This window comes from Branchiostoma lanceolatum, chromosome 2, assembly GCF_035083965.1.
Source record: "Branchiostoma lanceolatum isolate klBraLanc5 chromosome 2, klBraLanc5.hap2, whole genome shotgun sequence".
NCBI lineage: Eukaryota > Metazoa > Chordata > Leptocardii > Amphioxiformes > Branchiostomatidae > Branchiostoma > Branchiostoma lanceolatum.
In genome coordinates, this window is record NC_089723.1 from 35,533,193 (window position 1) to 35,555,797 (window position 22,605).

General features: G+C 43.4%; 1 pseudogene; it reads right to left on the bottom strand.

The window, feature by feature from the left end:
• Positions 1–22,466, bottom strand: part of LOC136428852 (hyaluronan synthase 2 pseudogene) — a 23,403-nt pseudogene extending 937 nt beyond the window's left edge.
• Between the last annotated feature and the right edge of the window lie 139 nt (positions 22,467–22,605).

A 22,605-nucleotide genomic window follows, 5' to 3' on the forward strand; every position in this document is an offset into this window, starting at 1 on the left:
GACATGATAAAATAATCGTTAGTAGAAGATTTTGACATCAGGATCTCTTCATCATCATACATTTGAATAGAATGTCCACTTCTATACATAACTGTAGCTGTTATAAACATTTGACAATTCAATAGCCATGTTAATCGTACGTGTACATATTGGTGTTACAAATGGTATACATTGAGCAGGTGGGAAAGAATCCAGCCCAATCCGTTGCCCAAAACAAAAGCAGCATGTCGTCTCGTACAACATAAATCTTTGTACTTTATACCATCCGATATGTGCAGCAAAGTAGATACTTCGTGTACAAACGCACGGTTTGTGGCAGTTTTCTACAGTTTGCATTGCGTACATGATGACATCCACGAACATCTAAAGAAAAAGTCAGACACTGTTTCTAATCCGAGCGTGTTTTTCTACAACAGAGTGAGTGAGCTGGTAGGCCGCCAAGTTTGGCATCTGACAATATTTCACACTTGATTCAACCAACAGTTTTTGGCAGTTTTCTACAGTTTGCATTGCGTACATGATAACATCCACGAACATCTAAAGAAAAGTCAGACACTGTTTCTAATACGAGCGTGTTTGTCTACAACAGAGTGAGTGAGCTGGTAGGCCGCCAAGTTTGGCATCTGACAATATTTCACACTTGATTCAACCAACAGTTTTTGGCAGTTTTCTACAGTTTGCATTGCGTACATGATAACATCCACGAACAACTAAAGAAAAAGTCAGACACTGTTTCTAATCCGAGCGTGTTTTTCTACAACAGAGTGAGTGAGCTGGTAGGCCGCCAAGTTTGGCATCTGACAATATTTCACACTTGATTCAACCAACAGTTTTTGGCAGTTTTCTACAGTTTGCATTGCGTACATGATAACATCCACGAACAACTAAAGAAAAAGTCAGACACTGTTTCTAATCCGAGCGTGTTTTTCTACAACAGAGTGAGTGAGCTGGTAGGCCGCCAAGTTTGGCATCTGACAATATTTCACACTTGATTCAACCAACAGCTGTGGTACCAGACATTTTGGGAAGTGTCAAGTACATTCCAAGACATAATGTGACATGTATTTCGCTCACTACCTTTGACGCAACATGTGGAAAACATTTCCGGGTGTACAAAAAGAAGATTTTCGTCTACTACAAGTGGTAGATACTTTGCATGTGCCCTCCACGGTAGCCATTAAAATCGAGGATAAATTTATGGTTCGTTGACAATGTTAAGCCTAAGTGTATTTTAAGACAGGTAAACTGTGGTAAAGACTTACGGTGTTTTTGTATGGTCTTTACAGCTACAAACATTCAAAGATGTATCTATGTTTCAATTCGTTCAATAGAACGACAAAAAAACAAGCAATAGGAAAAGGGCAGTTAGTACGTTTGAAACAATTCACAAAGACAGAAATGATTTGGTGTCGATCTGAGTGGTGGGGGATAATCCTATCAAAAGGTCAACTCGGGTTAAACCTCTTCAGCAGCTTGAGAGACACGTTGGGAGGCTAATACATGGTATTCTTTGGCTGGGTAATGCCTGGCCTTATACACTATATAGGCGGCTGTCATACAAAGCCAGTAGATTGTATAAAAACAGGTCCCTATAATAAGATACGCCTGCTTTTGTCGATCGAACGGGTTACCCCATTCCTGGTAGGCCGTGTAGCCACAACCACCCAGGAGTATGGTAAACCAGATGGAGAGGGGGACAAGAGGGATGTAGTTAGCGATGATCTGCTTTCTACCCGACGTGCCCCAACTGGTTTTACCGATGGTACAGAGCGCGAAGAATTTACTGGGCAATAAACTGGTGAAGTACAAGAGGGAATAGATGGACATGAACAACATGATGGGTCTACGGGAGAGGGCAAAGGCGTAGATGCTCTTAACGATACCTATCACCTGGATGATGTGGAGGAGAAGGAGGATGTTCCAGATCTTCCCTCTGTAGACGAGCTGGAAGGTGGTGATGGTGAGGAAGACGGGGAAGAGTCCGGAGAAGACGGAGTCGTAGGTCATCCACAGGGAGTGCTTGTGGAACCACAGCGCGTTGTAGAGCCACTCGCGGTAGTACGACTTGCACCAGCGCGTCTGCTGGTTCAGCCAGCGCAGGTACGTGGCCGGGGTCTCGGTGAGGCAGGACGCACGCCAGGTGAACTTGGTGCCGTAGCCGAGACTCAGCACGCGGTTGGTCAGGTGCCGGTCGTCGCCGAAGGTGCACTTGGAGCCGCAGAAGCTCTGCTCGTACCAGTGGTCGAGCACCTGCTGTATCAGCGTGCTTCGGTAGAGTCCCAGGGGGCCACTGATACACGTGACGCAGTTGAAGAACGACTGGGAGGCGCGTTCCACGTTGAAGGCCATCCAGTATCGCAGGCTGCTCAGGAACGATATCAGAGAGTCCATCTTGTTAAGAATTCTAACATCCCCCACGGCCGCGCCGACGTCCTCGTATTTGTCGAGGATCTTAGCCATCTCCATAGCGCACATGGGGTCCAGAATGGTATCCGAGTCGCAGACTTGGACGTAGTCCACGGTGTCCCCCAGCGCCTTGAAACCTGTATACAAAGCCTCCCTCTTTCCACCCCACTCCTGTAGAATGCAGCTGTACTGGTGCGACCGCACCATGTTCACTAGCTGCTCGGTCGGGTCCGCTGAAACCTCCTCGATACTGTCCGATTGAAACGTGTGGAAGTTGTGCTGCCAGAAAAACGTCGCCGTGTTTTCCTTCCCCATGATGTCGACGAATATGTCCCTCATGTAGAAATCTTCTTCACTGTTTCCATCCACCATCATAACGATCTTCATCTTGGGATATTTCAACGTCTTAGCCGAGATGAGGCAGTGGCGCATGAGTTCGGGGTCTTCCTGGTAAGCGGCGATGACGAGTCCGATTACCTTGTCGCTTTCCTCGAGGTCCTTCTCGGTAGAGATGCGATAGTGTTCTATCAAGGCCGCCACGCTCTGGATGACCAGGTGCACGCACATGACGGCGCCGTACAGGCCGAACGCGAAGTAGCTGTCCTCGGAGGCGATGAAGCTGTATCCCGTAGAGTAGACGGCGATCATACCGGCGAGGACGGCGATGAGGAACGTCGCCGTCAGCGCAATGCGGGCAGGTCTCCACGAGCACATACCTGTGAGTGAGTACGGCAAAAGTACGGGATTAGAAACGGAAAGAGCGATCGGCGGTCCGTAAGCCCCTTTATGGACTGACGTCGGGGTAGCAGGCGGTACCCAACCAGTTCGGGGTGATTTGTTGGGGCACCCACAAGCCTTACTGTAAGTAGCCCCCACCCGTTGGCTTGTTCCTGTACCCCGGTGTCACTGTATGTTTCTATTCGCCACGTTGAGCGTCGGTGAGTTAAAAGGACCCCACCGATAGCTTAACCTTGAAGTAGACCAACGGGTCAACTACCATCCGACTGAAATATGAAGTTCAGGCGCTAGACAGAGAATAATTTTGTCAGGCAGTAACACTAAGGTGATTGCGTTTCCAGAAGAACAGAAGGGGGAGTACAAGTGTTATCGGATTTTCACCAATTTGTTATCAGCTGTGCGCATGAAGTAGTTAGTAGCGGGGCGGTAGACCTTGGCCGGATAAGGAGAGACAGGGGCGTCTTGGCGTTGACAGAAACATGGGAAGACGTGAGGATCATTGCCGCTGTTAATCCGTCACGTCTTGCACTTAACAGACGCAAAGGTCTGGTGAGAAACAGGTTTAGTTTCTGGCCTAAACAGGTCCGAGAATGTCGTATTTCTCTTTCTCGCTCTCCCCACTATCGATGCTAAGCCGTTGCGTATAAGCATTCGGTGTCACCTTACTAAGATCAACCTGGCAGCTACTTCAGACTCGGCCGGGTGCGAGTCATGCTTATCCGTTTGGATCGAATAAGACGTTTCTAGCGTTGTCAGCACTCCTGAGGTTATATTTTTCCACAGGAGTTGAAACTTTCAGCTGTAATTTTGTGTGTGTGTGTGTGTTTTTTTGTCCTAGAAAACTTCACTTGAAATTATAAGTGAGTCAGGAGTCAGACAAACACGTGCACTTTCGTCCGACCACCGGCCGGTCGGGGATCTGCCGTTTCGGCTTGTACTCAACTTCGCAACAAGCAATTGAATTTGTACGTTTGGGACAGTAGGGATTCTCGCTTCGTCATTTAATAACGGAACACGATACACACGTTAATCAGTGCACTTCTGGTTGAAAGCATCTATGTTGGAACAAGTATAATCTGCTAGGACCCCCCCCCCCCCCCCCACACACACACACTGTCAGGTCGGGTAAGGACGGGTTTGCTCCCTGCGACGTTCCTTGCCAAATTGCCAGATTTAAGGTCTCGCGCACTTGTGATGTATCAATCAATCTGTCTTCATGCTAACAGAGGTCTGAAAGTTGAATTCCCAGACATTGCCTTAACATTTAGGAAATTTATTCAGCTGTAATCGAATTTTTTTAAATCTTATCTTGCTTAGATGTTCAATCCTCTTTTTTGGAGCGATTTTCTACAAATAAACTGTCGCGGAATTGGATGCATGTTATAAAACTACATTATGTATAAAAATCACAAAAGTACACTATCAATAAAAAAAGTGGGACTATACATGAGCCACCACTTCCCCAATGAAGTCACCCCCCCCAATAATGTACGTAGAAACATCAGATATATCTATAGAATAGATATTTTTATCAAACTTTTTACGCTGACGTATCTATGTGTTCCCTTGCCGTTAGTCTTCGGGCATGAGTTCGCAAATATAGGTTATCATCGAGTAATTTAAGTAGTATTATATGTTATAATGTAACAATAAGAATTAACTCACTACACGTGCTTTCAACATGTGATATGAATAATACCCATTCAAAATGCCAGGCTACATCTGCCGACGTTTAAAATCCTTTTACATATTTTCGACCTTTGTATGAACCATTTATTCAACGCGTCTGTGTCCCTTAACTTGGAGACTTTCCCGCGTCTTTTGCACTGCTCCGTACCATAGACCCGCCAACGTGGCAAATCTATTCCTGTCGACAGCCTGAAAATCTCTAAATTAACCTATTGGGGCATAAGAAGGTTATGCATATCTATTTAGTTATTGTTCAATGCTACAAGACGTTACACCGACTCTTGAGGCAGCGTAGCTGATATTGGAGGGTCGGCAGTTATGGACAGACAGACAGATGCATAGGCAATGGAAATTTACACAACACTAGTTTAAGTTTAAATACAATCTAAATAGATATGCAACTACACTGTACTTGTTGCGTTGGTTAATTTTCCATCACCAACTACGATTGACCATTTTTGTACCTTCAGTATCAAGACAGTGTAAGGGCTTTAAAAACCTGACTTTATTCTGCATATCAAATTCAATTCATTTTTTCATAGCAAATTGAGTTCTGTAAACTTTGTAAGGAAAGTTACAGCAGACATCAGCAAAATGTTGGTATCAAAAAGAAACTGCGACAATGATTTGGCCAGCACTCAACGTGTTGTCAATTAGTCCTTCCGTTTACCACGGCCCAAGGGTAACTCCGAAAAACAACGTTTTTTCATGTGCTGAGGTAACACTTCCCTGTGCCCATCATCGCCTTGCCCTCTCCACTTTCCTCGGTACTCTCTCCACGTGATACTTGGATCCGAGCCCGACTAACAATTAACGGCAATTGCCAATTGGACCTCCCCGATGTTCAAATAGACACATCTGTTACATATCACTTTAGGTAGTTAATGTCAGTAGCCTGATACAGGTTAAAGCAGGGACCAAGGGTTTAAAGTGCTTCTCGGATAGAATTTATACCATACGCTTGTCAGGTTTTCAGATTTAAGTTATATTTAGACGGTTTTATGTGACTATTTGATAAACGTTCAACACCATTCTCAGAAACATTGATTTTATCTTAAGTCTTAAACCTTTTGTTATTGTAAACATGACTGATCTCACAATCGAAGGGTGATTTTCCCAGTGATGTTGACTCAACGATGTAATTAGAAACAATAAAAGCAAGTGAAACAATCGCCTCGGCCTTCATGCTGACAGTCTCGTGCGATGATCACCCAGGTATGTGGCGACACCGCGAGAGTTGCACCTGCTTTGCGAGACACAACGTGACTCCGCGTGACATCCGGGAACTTTCCTGATTCAGCCAATATAGCTCCATCATGTCCACATATTTCTGCAACCACCACCACTTCCTTTTCAGACTATTCTTTAATCATTTTCATACTTTTGCGATGATATATGTCCGTATTGTCTCGTAAACAGGTTGGACACAGGACTTAGTGGTTTCACGTCTTTCAAGGACTGAAGAAAAAAGAGAAAACGCAATGGCATCTGTTTTTCATACACCTTTTTATCGGCGCTGTCATCACCCGTTCTTATCATGTGACTAACACTTTGTTTTATGCTTGGAAAACTATCTCACCTGTCTAGTTTCAAAGGTTATCATCCGAAATTGATGACATAGTTTTATCAAGAGTTAGTTTACTGATAAAGCAGATGAACGTGTTTTCTACTCGAACTTGAAGGCTAGTACCGTGGGAACATTCTATTGCACTTTCACATACCAGACACATGCCGGTCCCATGTCGGTATGACGTGTGAACTGTGCGTTGCTGTCTGTAGAATTCACATGGACTAGAATGTTGGAGAGAAATATTTTCAAACATAAAGCTTAAAGTACGTCTGACGCAATCTTTCACCAAGGTCAGTTCGTCGTAACAACTTTCATGTCACATTTCAAACAGCAAAAAAAGAAGAAAAAGAAGAAAAAGAAAAAAAAACGGGGCAGACCAGAGATAGCTGGCCCGAGCAGGTCGGAACTGCCATAGCCATTAGAACTGTTTGCAGAGAAGGAGGCGGTCTTTTCGTCTGTTTGCTGAAAAGATTTGCCGTGCAGATGTTGTGGGAATGCTAACTTGTCTGCCCGCTCACCGCACAGCGCGAGAACGGGTGACCTTGAGGCGCTGACTGTCGGCAAAGTGTTTTGACCTCCATCTGACCCCTAGCCTTTCTCTTGACCTTGCCGGGGATAAGCGGATGAGAACCAGGATCATGGGGACTCCGTTTGCTCAATGTGCTTCGGCGCCTTTGAAGTTTGGGACTGGATGGGACTACAATATGCCGGTGCACTGCCATAGTGAGACTGGGCAGACGGGTGTAGGTGGTGATATGGGGGGTGGGGGGTAACATTGGTGTAGAGAGATGGGTGTGTGTGTGTGGGGGGGGGGGTAACATTGGTGTAGAGAGATGTGCAGTGTAGGCAATCAGTCCACAGCTGCTGCTAGTGACTACTCATAAAACTGGAAGTGATTCCTCTGGTTTAGCAGAATTTTTAAACATCCACTGTGACAGTGACCTGGCGGTTTGGGTGTCATCCTTTGTCAAATCACAACTCTCACATTTTCGAAAGGCGTTCAAATATAGCATTTGTGACCTGCTGAGGTTTAGAATTAGTTTCTTTGTTGAACGACATGAAACTATTTTTTTTTCTAGAATGGTGGAGAATAACTAATAAAATGGATGACTGACAAGATGAACTGATATCTCATCAGTCGATTTTACAAGTTTTTTTGGAACAGCAACTTAAGCGTTTGCAGTGGTCGTGAAAAAATAGACCTAGTCATTTCAAACTGAAATCCATTGTGTTATAAGTTTATATTGTCATTTCTGTTTTAATTGGTTTTCATGTAGATATCCAACTAGGCAATATGTCCCGGTAAGGTTTCGCAACTGTGCCCGGCACTTCGCCAGCTTGTCAGATGTTGACTGGCAGCAGTTACAGCGCAAATAACCGGTGTCTAGAACCGTAGCTAGGCAACTCTGTAACCACACTGCCAGCAAATGTCAAACTCTGAGTCAGCGCGCGATGACAGAGCCGCTAACCCTGGCACATGTTGGTGCCGTGTACGGGGAACGGCTCCTTCCTTACGAGAAAAATTTCACCAGGTTGGTGAATGACTGAATAGCAAAATTCTTTTGTTCACAGCCAAGTATGTACAAGAGTCGACGTTTCGATGACTGTACGTCTGTCTTCATCAGTCAGTATTGCCCTGACGAAGATGACAGACAGTCATCGAAACGTCAGCTCGTGTAGATACTTGGTTGTGAGTAGAAGAACTTTGCTATTTGTCACCTTCATGTTCAAAAGTTTTGCCATGTCTGGGTATGACTCGGGTATGACTCGGGTATCTGTGTCCTTGATTAGCCTCCTTAGAGGCTCTATGTGTCGGGACGTTTTTTCTTATAGCATATCCGTTCTATGGCATTCGGTTTCTACTGCACTCGGTTTCTTGTAGCCTTGCACCGAGTTACAGGAGACTCTACGAGGCCCAGCTACAAGGAGCCCAAATACAATGGGACTGATGTGCCATAAGAAAGAAGGGCCCGATTCGTAAAGCCTGCTAAGAGGCTATCGTGTCCTCGTGTCATATACCGTGTGCCAAGTGGCATTGTACCTTTCCGCCACCCCACATATTAGTATGACAATCTGAAAGACCGTATGCCAAACCGGCCAAAATACAATGTTATTAGATAATAATGAATAACCCTTTGAACACAGCATGGGAAATATTGAAACATCTTTCTCGTATTATAATCTGCGGTGAAGGGTGCTGACATTTGCAAGAAACGTTTGCCAGCCGGTAACTCTCCCGCAAAGAACAAAGAACAGCACCGCCCACGTGGAGACTGAGGGCTTTATACGTGTTGTCAGCGCCTAGGTGGTACCTAGCCCCCTCGTGAAGTGGTTGGAATTCATTTCTGGGAGACAAACCACCTCCACTGCATAAATTCTACTAAAGACACGTAATGGAACGCGCAAAGAAGCACGAAGAGCACTGTATGATGTAAAGGCACGACAGACAGGAAGACAATAAAACGAAATATAAAAACCATGAGTTTCACCGCAGTATCATAGAAAGCCACTAGGGGCTCCAAAAATCTAATAATTTTGAGGTCTGATCAACACCTACCCACATTTCGAAATATCAAGACAATCCATCCTGTAGCTATCGTGTTGACAGACAGACAGACAGACAGACAGACAGACAGACGGACAGACAGACGGACAGACGGACAGACGGACAGACGGACGGACGGACAGACAGACAGACAGACAGACTAACACACCAATGCTACCAAAAACATAGAGAGGGAAGAGTAAGAAATGGGTATATACTTGGGAAGGCGAGAAATAAAATAAAATGGTGAACAACTTGCAGCAACAACGAGAAGACGACCCCCAACGACCGATGAGACTACTTGCCGCTTACCACTTGCCCTTGCCAGTTTTGCAAAGCACATAAAACAACACCCTGCCCACGGCACAACAGCACTTAATACCGACGTAGCCTCCCCCGCACCTGCTGCAGAGTGTGGTGGGGTTGAAATCTACCGGCCATTTGCTCAACAGGATGCCAAAATAATGCAGAGTAAGTCATTCTTATAGAGAACCTCCATGTCAAGCGGCCAAACATATATATACATACTGTTTCTTGAAGGCCAAACACACTGTTTGTTGAAACTTGAAACTCTATGAGTTTGAGGATGTAATTGAGAAATAACTACCTTTTGAAATGTGATTCCACGGACTCATTTATTGAAAAAGGTTCTGGTTCTCAATATACATCTAAGAGAGATACTATCTTTTAAATTATTTTATTACGGTTTGTATTTTAAGAAATCTGAATAAACTGCTACCAAGTTCGCCTTAGCTTAGCTTGTTCTGTCATCACTTTGGCAAAAACAGATGCTTGAAATTCTCCTTGACTTTGAACTTAGTCTTATCTTCTGGTATGTTATATTCAACAAAACACCCCCGTCTGAGTGTTCAACTGATGTAGTCGTTAATCTTCTGTAATCCAGTCGCATCTTGTATATATACCTCCGGCATTCTTATATTGTTTAACTTGAATGTACAACAGGACAGAGGGTGTTACTTGTGGTAGACGAAGAAATGAAGAAAACTGCTCTTATCAGAAGACCATGACCTTGCTTCCTTTCTTCCGAGGGCGGCATTCTGCAACGAAACCTTCTTATCAGTTGTTGCTGTTTTGAAGGGCAAGGGGACGGGGCCAAGTCCTCCATATACACCACTCAGCGTGACTAATACCTTCTGCATGTAAACAGATGCGAAGTTTTTCAGATAAGGATACAAGAGTTATTACGTAACCCCCATGAGGACACGGGGAAGAGAGGTCAGAGCGGGGTCATGTTCGAGGGCTGGAAGTGCGGGACCGCAGCAGGTTTATATGATGGCGGGGTTAATGACCTGATGCACAAAAGGCACTATGGAGGATATGATTATATCACGAAAGAAAGGAACTGTTTAAAGAGACCACCAAATTCAGTCTTAATTTCTCCACGTTTACAGACAAAAAATAAAACTGCTCTCCTCTTAACATCACAAAATCCACGCATTACAGATAAAAGGGATATTTCGTCTTCCATTGTCTCAGAAAAAGAAGTCGAGCCCAATAAGTTAGAATTTAGAATCAATATCTTGACTAGAGTAGCCATATGCTATATTGTTCTTCACTGTCTGTCCGTCCTTTTCATGTTACATGTACTTGCAATTAGCCTCCGGGCAAGAACTTTCAATAAACTTTTCGAGTATTATATCGATGTAACACCACAGATCTCAATGCTGAGAGCTGACGATGATTGATCGAGCGTCTATCGGAACCGTAAATTAAAAGCCATACAAAAATTAAAGACTTTTTTTTTCGGAAGAGGATAGGTTTACAATGTTAGCCCGATCACCACAGCAGTATGGTCTCTTCACATGACGTGACCTTTAATTGACCTTGCCCACAGGTGACCTTGCGTTGTTTAACCTTTCATAAGTTAGCGACGAGGTGGTCTGTACGTCACGGGTTTTACAAAGAAAAAGAATATTCTTGACATGGACATTATTAAAATGAGGATTTGCGCAAGGTGAAGTATCAATCGGTGATGACAGTTAGACATCCAGGTAATGAAATACGCCAAAAACAGTTTCTCAAGCAATGTAGTTTCTGTGTCACTGAACGGAAATGTAGTGGATGCTACCTGAAACGTCTGACCATTTCTAAAATCATATCCAGTTGCTAGAGGTAACATCTACTAACATAATTCCGCCAGGGTACATAATTCCGCCACCCTGCAGCTAAAAAATACCGTACGTCCAAACAGATCTCCAACCCAACGTCCCCCAGTATACATGTATGTATGATGCGCTCCTGTATATCTAAACTGTGCATGTATACCTGGGGGTGCTGCACTAGAGATCTCTCAAACACACTGTTTTTCAGAATGGCGGATTTATGTAACTCGGCGGATTAATGTTAATGCTGGTCAACCGCTCTTTTTGGCAAAGGTATCAATCTCAATGACCGTGATAGATCGATACAGCATGTGCCCAAAGGGTAGGGGGGGGTGGTGTGGGGCTAGGTGGGTGAAAAAAATCATGCTTTCCACCGAGTTGTTCCATACGGTCAGGTTTTGGCAAGATGTTTTGATCCGAAGGGTACCTTTCAAGTGGTATTGTTAAACCAGATGGGTTCTTGTCACTCTGTTTTGTTTCAGGAAGGACGTCAAGGTCAAATAAACGTTGCCATGTCTCCAAGGACAAACAGTGACCTTTTTCATGACTCTGACCTTGTCAAATCACGTTCTTTTTCACGTAGCAAGTAAACCCATCATTCAAGAACCCTCTTACGCAAATTTAGGTTTGTGTATTTTCAAAGTTCAAGGGATTGTTTATGTGTGACATGGTGGTAAGTATGTCCTTGAGAGGAAAAACGATCAGGAGAAACTCAGTGAGATATTCCGCTATTCAACATTCGGATCAAAAACCGTTTTATAAATTTACAAGGTACGGTCTGAGGAAAAAAAGCACCTGAAGAAAGGTGTTATGACTTAAGAAAGAAAATAACATGATTTCAAAGTGGTTGTATCTAATGCTGACAAAAATATCTGACCACTTTTTTATGAGAGTAGCTCTCTGAACTAATTACCGCAATGAATGATTTGATAGCAATAAAATGTAGGTGGAGAATTGTCCATAAAGTTACAACATGCTGATTCATTGAAAAGAACGAAAAAAACTTCCTGTACACGGTTGTTGCACTTTTCACAATATATGACGCTATATCAATGCATTTTGTGGACTCTTTTTTATGCTTACGACTTACCCACACGTTCATTATCAAGCTTATACTTATATAGACCTCAATTTTAAAGATACACCGAATCCAATAATCTCCAAGCATATCTATCGGTGGAAAGGCAGTATCAAAAGGGCCAACCTGTAAAAAAAGGCCTTTGGTACAGTTTGGCCCTTTTGGTACTGCCTTGCCACCGATAGATTTGCTTGGAGATTACGAATCCAGTGCTCTTCCGTAGAAAGGCAACCTGTTCTGAATCAGGACGCGGGCTCAGACTAAACAGAACACCTGCGGAGTCTGACAAGCCCGATACATTGTGCTGTGTAACAGGGTTGGTAGACCAGAACGGTTGGCCTCGCCATTCGGGGGGCCTGCCAAAATCAAGTTCAAAGCCTACATGTCCTGTTCGGGCCAGGAGTCGGGGTCGAGTAGACGGCTTGAAGCAATGATTGTCTGCTTTACAAACGATTATGTAAGGTTAAGCTGCCGTTTCTTTAGATACATTCCTTTTAATTCTCTAAATATGTTAACTGCTACATCTGTACTGAAGCAGACACACACACACACACACACACACACACACACACACACACACACACACACACACACACACACACACATTGGAACTGCATTAAAAAGCAGGGATCTAAAGTCTATGCACGTTTGCACATGTCAGGTGTAAAATCGAGTGCCTGACTTCGGTTGGGAAGATAAAAGGCAGTGAAAGGAGAGGGTTGGACTCCGCCTTCCAATACCGTGCCCTAGACACAGTGGGTCGATAACAACCTACTGCCCCTACGGCCTCAAAAAGGCTACGGGACTACCTTTACTTAACCTTTTTACATCTGCACGTGCAGACGGTACAGATAGAAAGGCGCTATGTGAAACTAAAGGAAAAAGAGTTCCACGACCTCATATCTCCATGAACAATTCTATTCATGCAAATGACTTACACATTTGCATAATATATGCTTGGTCATAAACACCTTTATCTAACTTACATGTTGCAATATTGACAGTCCTATAATTTTCCAATTAGATGAATTATCGTGTTTTGCATTAATTATGCAAATTAGGAACTTTATTTGCATAATTGGTATCTGTTGATGCTCCACTTTCCATAAACTACATATGTTACATGTATTTGAGTCTGATAATGGCAAAACTGTAAATATGGATTTTCCTCATTAGCTATGCAAATTAAGTCACAATTTGCATAATTTGCACTTCATTATGTATATCTCTGTCTAGGCTACCTGCTTACTAAGTATCATATTGACAGTCCTATAATTTTCCAATTAGATGAGATATGGTGCTTTGCATTGATTATGCAAATTAGGAATTTATTTGCATAATTGGTATCTGTTGATGACCCACTTTCCATAAACTACATACGCTACATGTATTTGAGTCTGATAATGGAAAACACTGCAAATATAGATTTTCCTCATTAGCTATGCAAATTAAGTCCCAATTAGCATAATTTGCACTTCATTGTGTATATCTCTATCTAAGCTACCTGCATACTAAATATTAAGGAAACCCATGGTTCCTTTGTTCAGTTATTCTCCTTAGAACATTTTCACCATAACGCCCCTGCAGTTTCAGAGCAAACTGATAGGGGGCCCAAACCTATATCACTTCCATATTACATCACAAGCTATCTGCCACCCAAAATGCAAGACCATAGCACGTCCAGGTCAAAAGATACAACAACGGAAGTTCTGCTGCAGTACCAAGGTCACATACCAGGGGGCCCAAAATCGACCTTAACTTTCGGCTTCACAACACCCGCCCACATACCAAATATCAGCTAAATCCATCCAGAGGTTCTGGAGTTATGCTGTCTACAGTGGTGCGGAAACACAAACATACACACATACATACATACACACATACACACACACACACACAGACAGACACACCCAAAACAATATCTCCATTTTTCATGGAGATAAAAAGAGCGAGGAATTCAGAGAACAAGCGACAAAAGTTAGCTGGTAGGAATGACTGAGTGAATGAATGCATAGATGGACAGGGGAATGAATGAATGAAAGAAGGAGGTAAGAAATGAGGAAAACAATTATGTAATTTAATAGAATGCGTAGCGAGTCTCGGTATATAGCCTGGTAACCACTTTAACGTACCGACTTAGCCGAGGTGTTTTACCGGTCTAAGTCTTGCTACGCAATGGCCTTTTTCTGACAGCCTATCTTTCCAGCTGGCCCTTTTTTTATCATTGCCGGTCCGTGATTGAAACCAACATCGTTAGAATTTTCCCGGTTTGCGCTATTGAACTGAGCGGGCTGGCACCACGTCCGTAGAGATACCGGGGAGCTAACGATGGTATGGTTTATCCTACCAGGCTCCATAGGTTAAACACACACATCACTACCAGCGGACCAGCCCCCTGCTGTAGTGACTTGCACAAATGTGTGTGGCCCAAGGGCTATAGAAATGGAGATGGGCGCCACCCCTATGCGTCTTTTCAAGACGCCCGGGTCACTTTAACTTTAACTTTTAACTCCATAGGTTGCTGAAAAAAAAGTAGAAATTGACCAAACAGACAGATATAACATACCAGAGGAGTTAACTGACCGAAAATACAGTTTGCAACCCAAGGCCAGCTAACTCCTCTATCATGTTATAATCATGTGAAGGATGTTCTCAATTATCACGGCCTTGGATATATATGGATGAATCCTAAATGTTATAAAGTAGACTATATTGAACATCAACTCAACTGCAGACTACAGGATGCACATATACAAGAGTGGTTTAGTTGTGTAAGCAATAATTCAAAATTGTCCCTTCTTCACAAATCCAAAAATCATTATGTACAAGAAAAATATCTTTATGATGTGAATAGTGTTGAAATCCGTAAAGCGATAACACAGTTAAGAATTAGTAGCCATAGATTGAATATAGAAACAGGTAGATACTTTAATGTAGCTCCCGACCAAAGGTTTTGCCCATTCTGTCCTAATCGAATTGAAGATGAGTTTCACTTTATTATGGAATGCTCTAAATATGATGCCCTACGAGTTGAGTTATTCACCTTTCTCAATTCAAGTACTTCAGATTTTAAGACACTCAATGCCACAGATAGATTTGACTATATATTTAGATGCAACAGCTCATACAGTTTTAAAATAGGCAAATATATAAAAGATTGTTTTGTTATTAGAAAAAATAATGATACTCAAAATTAGAAAACTTGAATCATGTAAAACCTAAGATAGTCATTTTGATGTAGTGAATAGTTTTATTCCATACTCATGCCTTGTTCTATGTTTACTGTTGTTGCCATACTTTGTACCTGCTACAATGGTCGCGCAATAAAGTTCTTATCTTAATCTCCAAGCAGATATAACGGTGGCAAAGACCGTATCCAACAATATTACAACCAAAGGGAGTTTTTATACCCAAACAAGCTAGCCTGAGTGTCATCCTGTTTCAGTTCCAGGCTCTACCTAAGCCTGGAACTGAAACAGGATGACACTCAGGCTACAAACAAGCTTGGGTGGCTATAAAAATTCATCTTGTTTGTTGGATACGGTCTTTGCCACCGTTAGATCTGCTCGGAGATTAGTTATATCTGTCTATTTGGCCAATTTCTACAATCTTTCCATCAAGCTATATGGAGCCTGGTAGAGGGTGCTAGATCTCCTCGCCCATGTTAGCAGACGGTCTCCATATGAAGGCTATTTGTTCCCGGGGTGTCTCCTGGGCAGATCACATGTTAACAGCTCGTTCATCACGCGGCTGTCAACTTTGATTTACGCCGGGCAGAGTGGTGGACTTGACCCTGGCGAGTTCACAGCGGAGAACCTTTATAGTTTCCATCTTTGTTTCAAAAACAGTCTTTATCACGCAGTCACGGTTATTTCTTCCATAAAGGGTTTCCATAAAAGATAGCTGAATATTGTCAAAGGGGCTTCAGGACCATGGGATAGTCAGAGTTTGTTTTTGCGACTACAAGAATTGCTGGCGTGAGTGCGGCAAGTTGAGTTTACGTGATGAGTGCTGGCCTGGGGTGGGTCAGTGGCAAACGACGAGAGAAAGTAGCAACAATAACAGCCGACGATAATCCTTATCCTGTAACCTACGCTGTATTTGTTAACTACAGATAAAAGAGAGCAAGCATAACAGAATGCCGATAAAACATACATCGCTTAGTTGGACATTTACTAAAACATTTAGCCCCCCACCCCTCTCCGAGGTTTGCTACATGAAGAGGAGCATAGTTAATCTGATACTAAATGTCACGTTCAAGAGAAGGGAAAGCTTCCCCACAGACGGAAAGTTCTCGTTAACCTTGACCCGACCTTCAAGTAGATACGTTCCCTTCTAAGTAGCACCTTGGGGAGTTATCGCGCAGAAATGTAAATAACCGCAGAGTGGATACTTCACTTTAGACTGACATTGAAGAAGATATATTAATCTACAAGACGTCAGCAAAGTTGCGTAGCCAATTTAGGCAATTATATGATCAAGAGCTTTGTCATTGTCTTGATTCGATGAATAGAATTTACTTAAGAGGGACACTTTGGTATACGTAATGCTGACACTTATCTGCCGGTCTGGTTTGAAACGTGGTCTAGCCTTCGTTTTATTTAGTTAGCTGTGAAGAGTACAGACAGCGTTTTATAACCCTGTTATTCTAATATTAAACTTCATTGCACGAATTTTATGAACGCACGTTCAGGGAATAAGGGACTAGACCAGGACTGTATGTCAAAACAGAACCCTCACATTGAAAAGGCCAATTTACTGTTCTCTCACTTTCAATTTCACAAGGGAAGCTTCCATAGGTTCGGTGTCGTCTATATGGTTGTTTTGGTGTAGGAAATGTAAGACAAGGACGAAATTAATTTAGATATATATATATATATACATATGTCTCCTTATAAAAACGGTAATTGAGCTTTTACGACATCATCGTGTAGAACCTATTGAGTTCGAGTGGCTAAAACCCTACAGTATGTTCTGTATCTGTATCTGTATAGCCGGTATAACCGCCCTTCGGCGTAACACACCAGCTTCGCAGGCACGCGGCGCGGCAGCAGCTGGTTATATTACACTGAACGGCCTGTCACACCTAACTTTTGCACATCTGAATGCAATCGTTCTTTGAAGCTATTTAGTGAAGGTGTTCCTACAGCATCTGATGACAACGAGTTCCATTCTACTATGGTTCTCGGGAAATACGAATTTTTGAACACATCAATCCTTGGTTGATAACTCTGGTACTTAAAGGCATGGCTGTTTCTTGTTATGTTCTGGGCTGGGTTCACTGAAGATGAAGGGACTGATACAAGATAGGGCTGTAGACTGTTCCCAGGGTTTGCACATGCCACCTCCTCGGCTTTAGGGCCAATACGCTAGTCTCTACCAGACTAACCGCGTCGGCTTTAGAGAGAACATTTGCCGGGGGACTTATCTCCGTAGCCGACTCCCTTCATATAATTCGGACTCTATTTGGCCAATTTCTACTCTTTTCCCAGCGACCCACAGAGGCTGGTAGAGCCTATCAATACGCCCCCAAAGGAAATTCTACAACAGACACCCCTGAGTTAGACCCACACGACAGACATCATAGACATCGGGGGCTATGGCTGCAGCCGCGCTATCGAGTCCCTACTATCTGCAATCTAGCCTGGAGTCTCGCCTTGTTACTGCCCGCTTCCAACGGCTGGGCTCCAGGCTAGTGCCATACAGAGGAGACTTGGCAGTCCTACGTGCTGCACGTAGCCACCTGCGCCCACCATGTGTTTCCCGGCGGGGGAGGGGCCGTTATTGCAACGCTAGCTTCCTGTTGAATGATGAAATGTTTTAACGGAACCTACGAGCACAGGTGCACGGGCATGCAACGTAGAACTACCAAAGGCTACGTGTCTCAAAAGTTTACCTTGGAGATATCTGGAGGAGCGGCATTTGTCAACCAATACAACGCGATGGCGTGTGAGGAATTAAGGTCTAAGGTGAGGTTAAACCGTTCAATGGCCTGGACACATTCATCGTACGGTTGGTTCAGTCACAGCCTGCAGTTTGGATAGCCTAGACATCAAAATCGTACGACGACCTACGACGTCATAAATTGTACGGGAGGAAAACTTGTAAAGGTGCTTAGGCACCTGTACCCTTCCTTTCACATTGTGAAGAACCCATGGCAAATAAAAAGAAAGAAAGAAAGAAAGACGACCAAGAACTGGCGCTCATGGGCTAGTCTTTGTTGAATTGAAAATAAAAGCTGTGAGCAGTTTGACCTTCAGAATGACCTTCACACATGGATGTCATACCGCTAAGCCTGAGTGCGAGGTGTCCCGAACCGGTACGAACACGTGCACCGTGCCACGTAGAGTCCCGCCGCTTCCGACCCTACCCAAACCCAACCCAAGCAACCTGCTGATCAGCTGTTTGGGCCATGTTGATTCAATTATATGGATGACATCAACGCACATCAATTTTTGTCCGTTTCCAACAAAAAAAGTTTTCGAACTTACTGTAAATCGTACAAAGCAGCTGCAAAATGAGCAAATGTATGCCGCATTGGAACAACAATTTCGCGCCCAGAGTGAAGTTTTCCAAATTCTTCCATGAAAATGAGAAAGAACAAAAAATATTGCTTTGTACATCACGTTTTGTGTTCAGTAATTTGTAAAACAATCCTGACCACTTGATTTCATGATAGAGCCAACTTTTTCAAAGCCCAACTTTTTTTCGCACACTCGCATCCATGTTGCAGTGCCCAGAGGATGTCATCCATGTAATCAAATCAGCACGGCCTTATGTACAAGCACCACGTTGTTAAATCTCTACCACAAACAAGGCGACAGCATGCGAAACTTGTCAAGGAATGCAGCGAAGCGTGGAAAATGAGAAACAGTTTCACGTTTCGGCTGTCTGTCACGTTTCTGGAAAAATACCGAATGTGGAAAATTCCGTCCATGGCCGTATGGCGGCTTGATCACGTGACTGTGGCATGGACTTGTCAGTGGTGACGTTTCAAGCAAGTACTAGTATCTCATTGGACCAATTGGCGCCAAATATGGCGAAAGGCCAATTTGTAGCCTGAGATAATTGCCAATACTCTCAAAAATATCAAGCTCTCTTTTTATGAATCTATCTTCTATTTGATTTGGAGCCGAAACTGAGAATGTGACATTCCGGGCGTGGCCATCTTTTTTTTCGTAGAGGTCACCTAATTTCGCCGTGCGTCGAACATCAGTGTGGCCGCCCAGGGAAAATTGGCGGAAATTCGCAAAGTTGGCGCAATTTCTAGGCGCAATTCGGCGCAATCCATTGACAAACCCGCTTTAATACTGAGTTGGCTTCTTTTCTTACTCACGTGACACATCAACAGTCGTAAACGCTACCTGTTTTAGGCTTAGCTATATGTGGAGCCAGAGAGAAGAATGAAATGGCAATTAACAGGGCCATACAAAGTTTTGTCAATAGATTTTTTTCATAAACAACTCAAGTCTCTCGTTTTGCGCACTCCTTCATACAAACGTATGTATTCTTAGTCGTAAACGTCTCAATGTGCTTTGTGAAAGTTTGTATTGAATTTTGAATATTGTTCAGTTACCTGGGCGCGCTAACCCTTTATACATGTAATAGCCTTCGGCTAGTTGGGTAGCCCTGGCTGTACTTTTTCTGCAGCCAAATAAATACATCACATCAAATCAAGTCTCTACGTAGCTTTATCGCCTTGGTGGAATCGTGAACAGCTGCTGAGCAAAATAGCGTTTTGCTTTGTCGCCAAGTTGTTTAAGAGTCGATAATCTCTATCGCACAACGCCCTTCAAGTTTTAGTTCGCCCTTGTCTGGAAGGCGGGGGGACTATCCTGTTGAATGTTTACCATTTGATCCACAAGGGCCAAACATGATGTTATCACACTAAAACATGCAGGGCATTTGTTCTGGCTTCCACATAGAGTTTCGTACGACTAGTAATATCTATTTGGTGATGATAGCTTTCGGTTTCAAGCATATCCCATCTTTAGTTTCAGCATTCCTTTGCATTTGCATTGGAAAATTGATTTTTAGAATGAAGAAAAGTGTTGTTATCAGGAGAGATAAGTTGAATAGCATTCAGTGCATCTGTTGTGGCTTCCCCATAGAGTTTCATACTAATATCTATTTGGTGATGATAGGTTTTAATGTCAAGCATGTCCCATCTTTAGTTTTAGTAGTTTTGACATGTATTGTTACATTTGCATTGCAAAATTGATTTTCAGAACGAAGAAAAGTGCTGCTATCAGTTGAGATAAGTTGAGTTGGCCACATTGAGGTAGTGACTAAACGGGATAACCGTGTAATCCGCGAGTTCCCCCGGTACGAACTGCACGGTGGTCCAGATGGCCTGGGCGGGGGCACAGTCTCCCGGGCCCCGGGACGACTAATTTGATGGGCGGGGGACGATCAGAACAGAAATTAAACACTCTCTTGAATAGGAGACTGGGTCACTCCGTGATCAAGATGTACAGTTGACATCGAAAATTTGGAGGTACGTAATTGCTACCTTTTAAAAGTCACTGATTGAAGAATCTTTTAGTAACTTGCAATCACACGTGACTGATAAATCTCTTCAACGATCTTTTAAATACGCTAACGACACACAGAGTGAAGAAACTGGCAAATAACGCACAAAATGACCTGTCTAAAGACGGTTTCTTGTCCCTGAAGACTTCCTTTCTCCAAATCACCGATCCCTATCCCGCCTACGACATTTGGAATGCCGGGGTCTACTCTCCAAGCAGAGGAGTGGGTCTGGTTGGTTTTTGACGTGTTTTTAGGCGCTTTTGTCTGGCCTTCTACTTTGTCATTTTTTATCTCTTCAAACCCCTTTTGAAGAAACAAAAAAATGACAAAGTAGAAAGCCCTACGAAAACGCCTAAAGACACGTAAACAAACAGCCGGAACCCCTCCTCTGCTTGGAGAGTAGCCGGGGTCGGTTCTGTGTAACTTGTGCGGAAAAGCCAGGCGACAGTCTGTTTGAAAGAATGTCAATCAGTCTCCTCTTTAACTTGTAAAGAATGTTTCTACGACGGCTTGTTTATGAGATAGTAGGGACCACTGATCAGACTGATTTTGTTTGTTCGTTTGTTTGTTTGTTTTCCTTGCATGTGTAGCACGGGGATACTGTAAATGTATTTAAGTTCACGTGGTTTCATTTCGCGCAAAGGAGAAAATTGGGTGTTTGCGGTGGTTTTACGTTTGCGGCAGCGCTATAGTCACATACTGCTACAGTATTGGACAAACAGTTCGCGGTGGTTTTAAGTTCGCGGTGATACGGTCGACGCGAAAACCGCGAACATATAACCATCGCGAACATTTATGCATTTACAGTATTCTAATAATGTCGAAGAGGTTGGCGAGAGCTGCTGAAGACAAAGAAAGCATGGTCGAAATTGACGGACTCCCGTAGAAAAAGAAACCACAGGATACGGTAGCAATACAAGCTCTAACGGAAATGGGCCCTACCGTTTAGGAAACAGGTGGTTAAGAGAAATGACTCGCCAGAAAAGGTCAAACCAATTTGTCTCGCTCCGACCAAAATACTTCAAACGGCGCCGCTCTGTGACAGAACATATCTACTCCCCAACGGGCGGCGGAAATCAGAAGTTTCTGGTCACGAGAATCTCTCTTCAACGACGCGGATTAGGAGATTTAAACGAGCATTCGTAAAATTGATGGTCAAGTGCGTAAAACATCACTACACGCGTCACTCTCTGCGCTTATATCCTTTACCACTTCCATCGTATACATGAAGAGAAACTTCAAATTAGACGCAGTAAACGGGAGGGGAATGAGGCGTAGTTTGAACTAATTTTGATGAGGTAACACTTGCATCTTCTATATAGTAAAATCTACCTTTGGAAGTTTGATGTTGGGTCTATTTTGCGACACAAACAGTGGTATGTTCTATCTTAAAATATGTCCTCGGTTATCAGTCCACCGTCTTTCAACAAGAAAAAAATGTCTTCCGCTAACTATCAAATGAACCTGTCATAGGTATAAACAACTTCCCAGAAATCACATCCATAAAGAGAAAAGAACTACGCTGCGCTATAGCTAGCAAGACAGCCAATGAAAAAAAGGTAAAACATTAACTCACCAAAGTCGTTTCTGTGGCCTTAAAGTATCGCAGCAACTGAGGAGAAGGAAGAACTTGTCCTGTAGATCCGACTTCTGAAGTTATCTTGCCAGAATCCCCCAGGTTTCTCGCCCTACGCCAGACCCCCTTCTTGACCGAATCTGCAAAGTCTCCATGGAAAAGGAGGCGTGGTTACTAATTAAACAATTCACGAATTTTCGTCTCATTTTTCCACGCTCGAGTCGGTAATTGATTAAGATATCATCAACAGCAACTGCGGACGTCACGGGTGTTCGTTCTACCTCCGCCCCATCGCTTAGAAAGGTCTTTATAGCGTTGAAGAGAGCCAGGAAAGCCTCGATCCCTAAT